The sequence below is a fragment of the Cebidichthys violaceus genome, unplaced genomic scaffold, assembly GCF_023349555.1.
Source record: "Cebidichthys violaceus isolate CVI_PGR_0920_01 unplaced genomic scaffold, fCebVio1.0.p SCAF_57, whole genome shotgun sequence".
NCBI lineage: Eukaryota > Metazoa > Chordata > Actinopteri > Perciformes > Stichaeidae > Cebidichthys > Cebidichthys violaceus.
This window is the reverse complement of record NW_027176783.1, coordinates 1,070,360-1,080,395: the sequence shown is the minus strand read 5'-3', so window position 1 is coordinate 1,080,395 and position 10,036 is coordinate 1,070,360. Positions and strand designations below refer to the sequence as shown.

General features: G+C 42.4%; 1 protein-coding gene across 7 annotated transcripts in view; it reads left to right on the top strand.

Moving 5' to 3' along the window:
- The first annotated feature begins 216 nt into the window (after window positions 1–216).
- The window catches only part of LOC137888732 (extracellular sulfatase Sulf-2-like), a 61,079-nt gene continuing 51,259 nt past the window's right edge, over window positions 217–10,036 (top strand). For 5 of the 7 annotated variants that reach the window (XM_068732190.1, XM_068732196.1, XM_068732192.1 and 2 more), the window contains exon 1: window positions 223–689. The gene's annotated coding sequence lies outside the window, so the exon portion shown is untranslated. Of the gene's footprint in view, window positions 690–10,036 lie in introns of all 7 variants that reach the window. The other 2 variants (XM_068732197.1, XM_068732193.1) reach the window with 2 other exon arrangements.

Sequence of the window (10,036 nt, the reverse complement as noted above, 5' to 3'; positions counted from 1 at the left end):
TCTCTCTCTCTCCGTCCTCCCCCGGCCACCTCCCCTCCTCCTCCTGTATTTATTTCATTTTGTCCTCTCCACTGCTGGTTCCTCCCCTTCCAGTCAGGGAGAGAGGAATTTCTGAGCCTCCCCATTGGTTCACAGCGAGCATAAGGCTCCACCCTCTCTTCTCTCTCTCTCTCTCTCTCTCTCTCTCTCTCTCTCTCTCTCTCTCTCTCTCTCTCAGAGAGGGGAGAGAGGGAGGGAGGGAGAGTGAAAGTGGAGAGGCAGGCAGGCAGACGTGTTGCAACAGATGGCTTTACCAGCGGCGGCTGCACCGAGGAACTCTGGGAACGCCGTTAGACTCGGAGCAGAGATAGAGGAAGACGTGCTAGAAAAACGGAGCAAGAAAAAAGAGACAGAGTGAGACTTCTTCTTCCTCCTCCTCCTCCTCTTCCTCTTTCGCTTCTTCCCCTTTTCGGCTACACAAACTCACCCTCTTCGTCTCCAGGAAGACATGTCAGAGTGAGCACAAGTTTCACAGCTGAGAGGAGCAACAGTTGTATAGAGGAGAGGAGAGTGTGATGTGAGCCTTCATCCTCCTCCTCCTCCTCCTCCTCCTCCTCCTCTTCCTCCTCCTGAATCGGTGGGTCAGAGAGGAGAACACCTGCTGACAGCGAGGAGGTTCCCCGAGGGAGGAGACGCAGCAGCAGCAGGAGGTACAGGACTGTTTCTGTTCTACTTTATCAGGTTCTTAGCTGCTCTGAGGTCATTTATGGACTGATGAAGTGTGTGTGTGTGTGTGTGTGTGTGTGTGTGTGTGTGTGTGAGGCTCTTCAGTTCTGCTCTACTTCACTGTGTGTCAGTTCCTGTTGGTCAGAGCAGCTTTGTTACTGTGTGTGTGTGTGTGTGTGTGTGTGTGTGTGTGTGTGTGTGTGTGTGTGTGTTGCTCCACTTTGCTGATGTGCTCCTCACATTAGTTTCGAGGCCACGTTGTGTTCACACTTGTCACTTGTTTGCAGCAGTGTGTTTTAACATGCAGCTTTAACTGTATGTGTGTGTGTGTGTGCGTGTGTGTGCGTGTGTGTGTGTGTGTGTGTGTGTGTGTGTGTGTGTTTATTGCTTCCTGCTTGATGGACACGTGGGAGTGTGTTATAGCTGCGCAACACTGAGGTCAGTCAGGAGAGAGGGAGGAAAGAAAGAAGGGAGGATGAATGAAGGGAGGGAAAGGAAAGGAAGGAAGGAAGGAAGGGAGGGAGGAAAGCTGTTCCACCCAGCTCTGTTTTTATTCTAATATTATTTTATGTTTCCTAACTAAGGAATAAAAGGAGTTCAACATACACAGCAGGGAGTAAACAGAACACTCTCTCTGAGGCTGTAGACCAGAGCGTAGACGTTGAGCTCAAGATATTCCAACACAACGACGGCAACCAGAGTAAGAGTTGAGAGATGCAACAAAGAGCCTCGTCTGGAGTCCAACCCGCTGTGAGTGTTGGGAGAAGATTCTGTGTTGTTATGTACTAAAGGATCTCCTCAACTGTCCGGTGGAGTGCCGAGATGTGAGACATGTCCACGTTCATGGTCCCCAGAGGATGAATCCTGATCCCTTTGGGGAACTTTAAGCTTCACCAGTGACGTGTCTTGACATCTGCTAGATGGACTGGGGACACATCCTGCAGACATTCATGGTTCCCAGAGGATTAGGGTTAATTAATTCATTGTTTTATCGAACCAACGGTGCAAATTCAGTAAATGATCACGAATAGAAGCGGAGCTAAAGACTTGAACAATTTGTTGAAACATGTTGAAGAATGAAGAATCGACACATTGTTTCAGCTCTACAATGAATGGATTGACAGACATTCATGTTCCCCAGAGGATGCATCCTTAACACTTTGATTTCAGATAAAAGGTAAAAAAACACCAGTAGGATTCATCTTCTGGGGACCATGACCACGAGGGACTTCTGTTTGGACTAATACTGTAGAACAACCAGTATTACTACATGTAGAGAGACGAAAAACTACTACGTTATAGTGTGTGTGTGTGTGTGTGTGTGTGTGTGTGTGTGTGTGTGTGTGTGTTGGATGGTGGGAAGCCGGTGACCAAATCGAAACAGTTGCTGTCAACACGACCACTGCAGCTCTCTCTCTCTCACTCACTCACTCACTCACACACACACACACACACACACACACACACACACACACACACACACAGGGCAGGGTAAATAAGGTTGATGGCTACTTTGCAACCGCTGGAATGTAAACATTCACTGACCCAAACTCCTCAAATATTAACACACACACACACACACACACACACACACACACACACACACACACACACACACACACACACACACACACACACGCCCAGCTGTTGCACATTCAAATTTGATAAATTCTTATCACAAAACATTCGTGAGAAACCATGGCAGTAAAAATAAGATGTTTTTAACACTTAACAAGATTAGATAAACAAAATGCTCATATTCCAACATTACATTGTTCTTTTTTTTTTTCTTTTTTTTTACCATTTTTCACCTAAACTTACATTCTTCTTCTTCTTCTTCTTCTTCTTCTTCTTCTTCTTCTTCTTCTTAAAGCTGAAGTAACATGTCCATGTTCATGAATCATCTTTCAGCATCATGAGGTTCATCTCTTCTGTAACCTTTATTGATGTTTTGTTTATTGACGGTGTTTCGTCTGACTGATGGACGTTCGTTGTGTCAGGACACGACCGGGATTAACAGAGAGGGAGGGAGTGTGTGAAAGCATCACACTCACACTGTGTGTGTGTGTGTGTGTGTGTGTGTGTGTGTGTGTGTGTGTGTGTGTGTGAGTGAGTGAGTGTGTGAGTGAGTGTGTGTGTGTGAGTGTGTGTGAGAGTGTGTGTGTGTGTGAGTGTGTGTGAGAGTGTGTGTGTGTGTGAGTGTGTGTGTGTGTGTGTGTGTGTGTGTGTGTGAGTGTGTGAGTGTGAGTGTGAGTGTGTGTGTGTGAGTGTGTGTGTGTGTGTGTGTGTGTGAGTGTGTGTGTGTGTGTGTGTGTGAGTGTGAGTGTGTGTGTGTGAGTGTGAGTGTGTGTGTGTGTGTGAGTGTGTGAGTGTGAGTGTGAGTGTGAGTGTGTGTGTGTGTGTGTGTGAGTGTGTGTGTGTGTGTGTGAGTGTGTGTGTGTGTGTGTGTGAGTGTGAGTGTGTGTGTGTGTGTGTGTGAGTGTGTGTGAGTGTGTGTGTGTGTGAGAGAGATATTGACACTGTTGCCTGAAGCTTCTCCTCCTCGTTGTCCTTCCACCTCTGGACCTTGTGTTCTCTCTGGTTCTCCAGCGTCGTCGTTCCGTCTCTTGGTGTTCCGTCTGAACTGTGTTGTGACGCCACTGAATTGATTATTAGAATATCAGCAGTAGAACAGTGTGACCATTCAGAGTAAACAACTGTGATGAATAGTAATGAGACCGTCTGTTTATACTGCGTCTAAATATCTTTTATTGCTCGTGAAATAAATGAGAAGCCTTTATTTACTAAACCTCAGTGTCCACTTAGGTCCACCGGTGCAATAAAATGCAATCTAATACAAGTGCTGCACCATGAAGTCTCCTTTATGACACCTCCAACACTCAGCACACTTTCATAGAGCTTTTAATTCAATTATGTTCATTTTTATATGAGATCATAAAGGTTTATTAACATTCTACCCCCAGAATGTATGTAAATATGATAACATGTAGTCCAGAACAACAGCAGGTTTGACTACCATAATAATATGCGTATATTTATTAAAATGTAATTCCCACAATAGCATCATAACTTTCCACTTATGTATGTGTTATTCAAGTTATAATAAAAATGCAATAATGTCATTTGCATTTTCACACACTCACTCTTTCTACGACCATTTTAAATTTGGAGAGCTGTGGTTCCCAGCTGTTGATAATGTATTATATACATTGTTATATATTCTATATTAACAATGTAGCCTGATTGTCCAGAATGTGAAAATAAAATGCAAATTTAATTTTTGAATTTTCACTTTTACCCAAATAAAAAACAGGCAACATGTGTGGACAAAGTTACTGCTATTATGGAATTTCATTTTGACTTCAGTAAAGTCCTCTGTGGGCTTCCATACTTTTGATTGAATGTATGTAATGTCAGCAGAAACTGAACATTATGTGGTTTGTAAAGATGGCTGTGACTCAACAATAGTTCTTCTTTTTAATTTAAATGAACTAGATTACATTTTGAAAAATGTTAAATCAACATGTGCAAACAGCAAACATACAATTGTATTAATATTAAAAAAATAAATTGATAATCAATAATTGAAGAGAATGTTGATGTTTTCAAGCGTTAATGTTGAACAAAAAGAGTCTCATGAGTCCAACCAGCTGAACACACACAATGACATCATCACCGAGAGTCAGCTGATCCTCGGCCCAATGTCGATACCATGGCAACGCAGCCTGGTGACCTTTGAACTCGTAGTGGGGCGGTCTCACACACACACACACACACACACACACACACACACACACACACACACACACACAGTCTCTGCTTCACTTTATTTTTGTACTTTTACTTTTTCTCGCTTTCTTCTCTGTCTAATACAGATTCATTTAGAAAGCCAGTGGTTGGAAGCGTGTGTGTTTGTGTGTGTGTGTGTGTGTGTGTGTGTGTGTTGGGTCAGTGAGGTCACATGTAGAAATGTAAAGAACAGCAGGGTCTCTTCTGTTCTATAGAACGGCATTTTTACACACTCAGCGTACTGAAGCAGTGTACTGTGTGTGTGTGTGTGTGTGTGTGTGTGTGTGTGTGTGTGTGTGTGTGTGTGTGTGTGTGTGTGTGTGTGGATTTGACTACATTGTCTGGACACATTAGTGCGTTTTTGAAGGCAGCATTTCAACCATGTTGAAGCTGGTTTATATGCATTGTATCGTTTTCATAACGTTGTCCTTATCTTATGACAATATTAATTGTAGATTTAAAAACATGAGATCACAAGAGAGAGTTGTTATCTTAAAAACATGCTGAGGAGGAAAGAACTATCAAAGTCTTTTAGGTATTTCACCCAGGAGACAACTTTGTGTTCCTCAAGTGTAACAAGACGTCAACGTTGATTTATTTCTCACTTAACTGACGTACTTCAATAAAAACAACATCCTTAGTTATTTTAACTCAAACAAAGATCTTTCCCTAAACCTAACTAAATAGTTTAGTCTCTCAACCTAACTAAGTAGTTTAGTCTCTCAACCTAACTAAATAGTTTAGTCTCTCAACCTAACTAAGTAGTTTAGTCTCTCAACCTAACTATGTAGTTTAGTCTCTCAACCTAACTAAGTAGTTTAGTCTCTCAACTTAACTAAATAGTTTAGTCTCTCAACCTAACTAAGTAGTTTAGTCTCTCAACCTAACTATGTAGTTTAGTCTCTCAACCTAACTAAGTAGTTTAGTCTCTCAACCTAACTAAATAGTTTAGTCTCTCAACCTAACTAAGTAGTTTAGTCTCTCAACTTAACTAAATAGTTTAGTCTCTCAACCTAACTAAGTAGTTTAGTCTCTCAACCTAACTAAGTAGTTTAGTTGTCTCAACCTAACTAAGTAGTTTAGTCTCTCAACTTAACTAAATAGTTTAGTCTCTCAACCTAACTAAGTAGTTTAGTCTCTCAACCTAACTAAGTAGTTTAGTTGTCTCAACCTAACTAAGTAGTTTAGTCTCTCAACCTAACTAAGTAGTTTAGTCTCTCAACCTAACTATGTAGTTTAGTTGTCTCAACCTAACTAAGTAGTTTAGTTGTCTCAACCTAACTAAGTAGTTTAGTCTCTCAACCTAACTATGTAGTTTAGTTGTCTCAACCTAACTAAATAGTTTAGTCGTCTCAACCTAACTAAGTAGTTTAGTTGTCTCAACCTAACCAAGTAGTTTAGTCTCTCAACCTAAGTAGTTTAGTTGTCTCAACCTAACTATGTAGTTTAGTTGTCTCAACCTAAGTAGTTTAGTCTCTCAACCTAACTAAGTAGTTTAGTCTCTCAACCTAACTAAGTAGTTTAGTCTCTTAACCTAACTAAGTAGTTGTGTTGTCTCAACCTAACTAAGTAGTTTAGTTGTCTCAACCTAACTAAGTAGTTCTGTTGTCTCAACCTAAGTAGTTTAGTTGTCTCAACCTAACTATGTATTCATGTAATAAGCGTTCAATTGACACGTGTTGCTGGACTTTCGTCAGAAAATGCACAGAAATAGAGTAACTTTTCGTAAGAAATTAAGCTTTTTAATGAGGTTACATTGAACACATACAGGACTTTCACCCAGGAGGTCGCTGTTCATGTCCAGAGTAAAACCAAAAGTCAGCGCTTTTCTTGTAAGTTACAGAAAGTGACTTTTTTTTAAACCCAAACTATGATCTCTTCCTGAACCTAATCAAGTAGTGACATACTTAAACCACATATTTAAATACATCGGACTATCCTGCACGTTGAAACAAGATGTCCATGTGGCTAGTTTTTGATTTTAGTCCAAAAAATATATGTAAATGAGGGGGACATGTCCCCGCGGTCCCCATGTGAAATTAGGCCATTTCTATTTAACACCAGCGTGTTCAACACTCTGTGATTGTCTCTTTAAGAGCAATTTGTGTTGTTAACAACAAAGGCATTAACATACAGGACCTGGTGTGGAGGACACAAACACTGCATACACACATTTCATGTCCGGTAGAAGTCCAAAGAGGATTGTGAGTTCAGTATCATCGTGTTGGTTGAGGTGATGAAGCCTCGAAGCTTTTTATTCCTTCCCATATACATTGTGGCTGTTATGAACACTGCAGCCTGTAGGGGGCGCTGTTGAATGTGCTGCAGTGTTTCCTCCAGTGTGACTTTACATCAGAGCCTCATAAATCAACTCCTAAGTCTCCCTCACTTTAATTGTCCTTTTCACTTAGTTTCAGTTAGACAGAAGGTCAGTCAGCTGTTTTGTATTCTTTTTATTTATCTTAGAGCAGCTCTGATTGGTGTTCGTTCTCCTTGTGCTGTTATATGATGAAGTCCTCCCCCGTCCTCCCCCGTCCTCCCCCGCTGTAGCAGAATTGATGAAATTGGTAATCGTTATAGACCGCAGCGTTGGAGCGGCTGACCTTCAGAGAGACTCGGAGAGAAGGAAGGAGGGAGAGCTTTTAGTTTGAACTAATCTGAAGTCTTCACAGAGCCGTTTAAACAGTGACATTCAGCAGCAGAAGCCGTTAGTTTACTACATCCTCTGCTGTTATTAATGAGAGAGAAGAAGAAGAGAGGACGCTCCTGCTTAGACGGAATACAGGACTCAGGGAACACGGGACTGAGGGAACATAGGGATGAGGGAACAAACAGAGGACTGAGGGAACATAGGGTTGAGGGAACATAGAGCTAAGGGAACATAGGGCTAAGGCAACATAGAGCTGAGGGAACAAACATAGGACTCAGGGAACACGGTACTGAGGGAACATAGAGCTGTGGGACTATAGGGCTGAAGGAACACAGGACTGAGGGAACATACATCTGAAGGAACAAACAGGGCTGAGGGACCATAGGACTCAGAGAACATAGGACTGAGGGAACATAGAGCTGAGGGAACACATTACTGAGGGAACATAGAGCTGAGGGAACACAGGACTGAGGAAACGTAGAGCTGAGGGAACACAGGACTGAGGGAACATAGGGCTAAGGGAACATAGGGCTGAGGGAACATAGAGCTGAGGAAATATAAGGCTGATCAGTGAGCTGAGAAAAGAGCAGAGGGAACATAGAGTTTAGGGAACATAGGGCTAAGGGAACATACAGCCGAGGGAACATGGACATTCTCCCGTCAGAGTGTCGTAATAACTGATTGTTTGAGTCCGGATCGGTTGGTGTCGACAGTCTGAAGATAAAATCACAGCTTGTTAAAAGATCCTTATCTGATCAAGTCATCAACATTATTTTAAAACGTTTACAAACCGGATGTTGTCATGAAACAAATGAACACATAACTAGTAGAGAAGATCAAACGGTGTATCTTATTATGATCCACTTCATCAGGTCTTAATGCTGCTCAGCCGAAGGAAGTGTCCTCTCCTCATCTCTCCGCCGTCCATCTCACCCAAACTTGACATTTTCCTTCTCCGCATGGATTGCTGTATGAATTATACATTTTGACGAATTTCCTTCTTAACTCCGGAACAGAAACACGAGAGAATTCATGTTCCTCAATGAGATTATTCGTCCATTATGTGTCGGGAGTCTGGTGTTTGTAGGGTTTCTGGATCATTTTAAGAACCTGTTCCCAGCTTGACACAACATCTGGATTATTTTTGTGCTACAGCTGGTCTCACTGAGCGTGTAGCTCAGAAGCAGAGCTGCTGAATAAAACAGCAATCGCCCGTCAAACATGATCTCATGACGCCCCGCCGGACGGAAACACCGCAAAAAAGAGAATCAAACTCTGCAGTTACCGTCTTCAGGAAAAGGCACTGATTAGGTCACTCTGTGTGTGTGTGTGTGTGTGTGTGTGTGTGTGTGTGTGTGTGTGTGTGTGTGTGTGTGTGTGTGTGTGTTACATGACATGCTGAGTGGAAATGGAGCAGAGTGACTCCGACTACGAACAGGACAAAGACAGACAGACAGCGGGAGGAAGTGAAGTGTGTTCCAGATGAAGGTCACAGATGATTTTCCGTGTCCCGTGGGGGGAAACCTGTTTGTTGGCTGAGAGATGGCGGTTACCAGCGGTGACTCCATCTCAAATATACTCCACCTACTTTGGCGGAGCAGAAACCCGTCTGATACTGAGCTGACTGCCTGTAGTGTACTCGTCATATGACTGACATTTCACTGCATTCTCCCCTTATTGATGTTTTATATTTTATTCATACTCTTTTGTACTGCAATAGCTGGACAATCATTTAAATATAAATACAGTGTATCCTTTCCTCAGTATCGTTTCCTCAGTATCGTTTCCTCAGTATCGTTTCCTCAGTATCGTTTCCTCAGTATCGTATCCTCAGTATCCTTTCCTCAGTATCCTTTCCTCAGTATCGTTTCCTCAGTATTGTTTCCTCAGTATCGTTTCCTCAGTATCGTTTCCTCAGTATCGTATCCTCAGTATCCTTTCCTCAGTATCGTATCCTCAGTATCGTTTCCTCAGTATCGTTTCCTCAGTATCCTTTCCTCAGTATCCTTTCCTCAGTATCCTTTTCTCAGTATTGTTTCCTCAGTATCGTATCCTCAGTATCGTTTCCTCAGTATCCTTTCCTCAGTATCGTTTCCTCAGTATCCTTTCCTCAGTATCCTTTCCTCAGTATCCTTTCCTCAGTAACGTTTCCTCAGTATCCTTTCCTCAGTATCGTATCCTCAGTATCGTATCCTCAGTATCCTTTTCTCAGTATCCTTTCCTCAGTATCGTTTCCTCAGTATCCTTTCCTCAGTATCCTTTCCTCAGTATCCTTTCCTCAGTATCGTTTCCTCAGTATCGTATCCTCAGTATCCTTTTCTCAGTATCCTTTCCTCAGTATCGTTTCCTCAGTATCCTTTTCTCAGTATCCTTTCCTCAGTATCGTTTCCTCAGTATCGTTTCCTCAGTATCGTATCCTCAGTATCGTTTCCTCAGTATCCTTTCCTCAGTATCCTTTCCTCAGTATCCTTTCCTCAGTATCGTTTCCTCAGTATCCTTTCCTCAGTATCCTTTCCTCAGTATCGTTTCCTCAGTATCGTTTCCTCAGTATCCTTTCCTCAGTATCCTTTCCTCAGTATCGTTTCCTCAGTATCGTTTCCTCAGTATCGTTTCCTCAGTATCCTTTCCTCAGTATCCTTTCCTCAGTATCGTATCCTCAGTATCGTTTCCTCAGTATCCTTTCCTCAGTATCGTTTCCTCAGTATCGTTTCCTCAGTATCCTTTCCTCAGTATCCTTTCCTCAGTATCGTTTCCTCAGTATCGTATCCTCAGTATCGTTTCCTCAGTATCCTTTCCTCAGTATCCTTTCCTCAGTATCCTTTCCTCAGTATCGTTTCCTCAGTATCCTTTCCTCAGTATCCTTTCCTCAGTATCGTTTCCTCAGTATCCTTT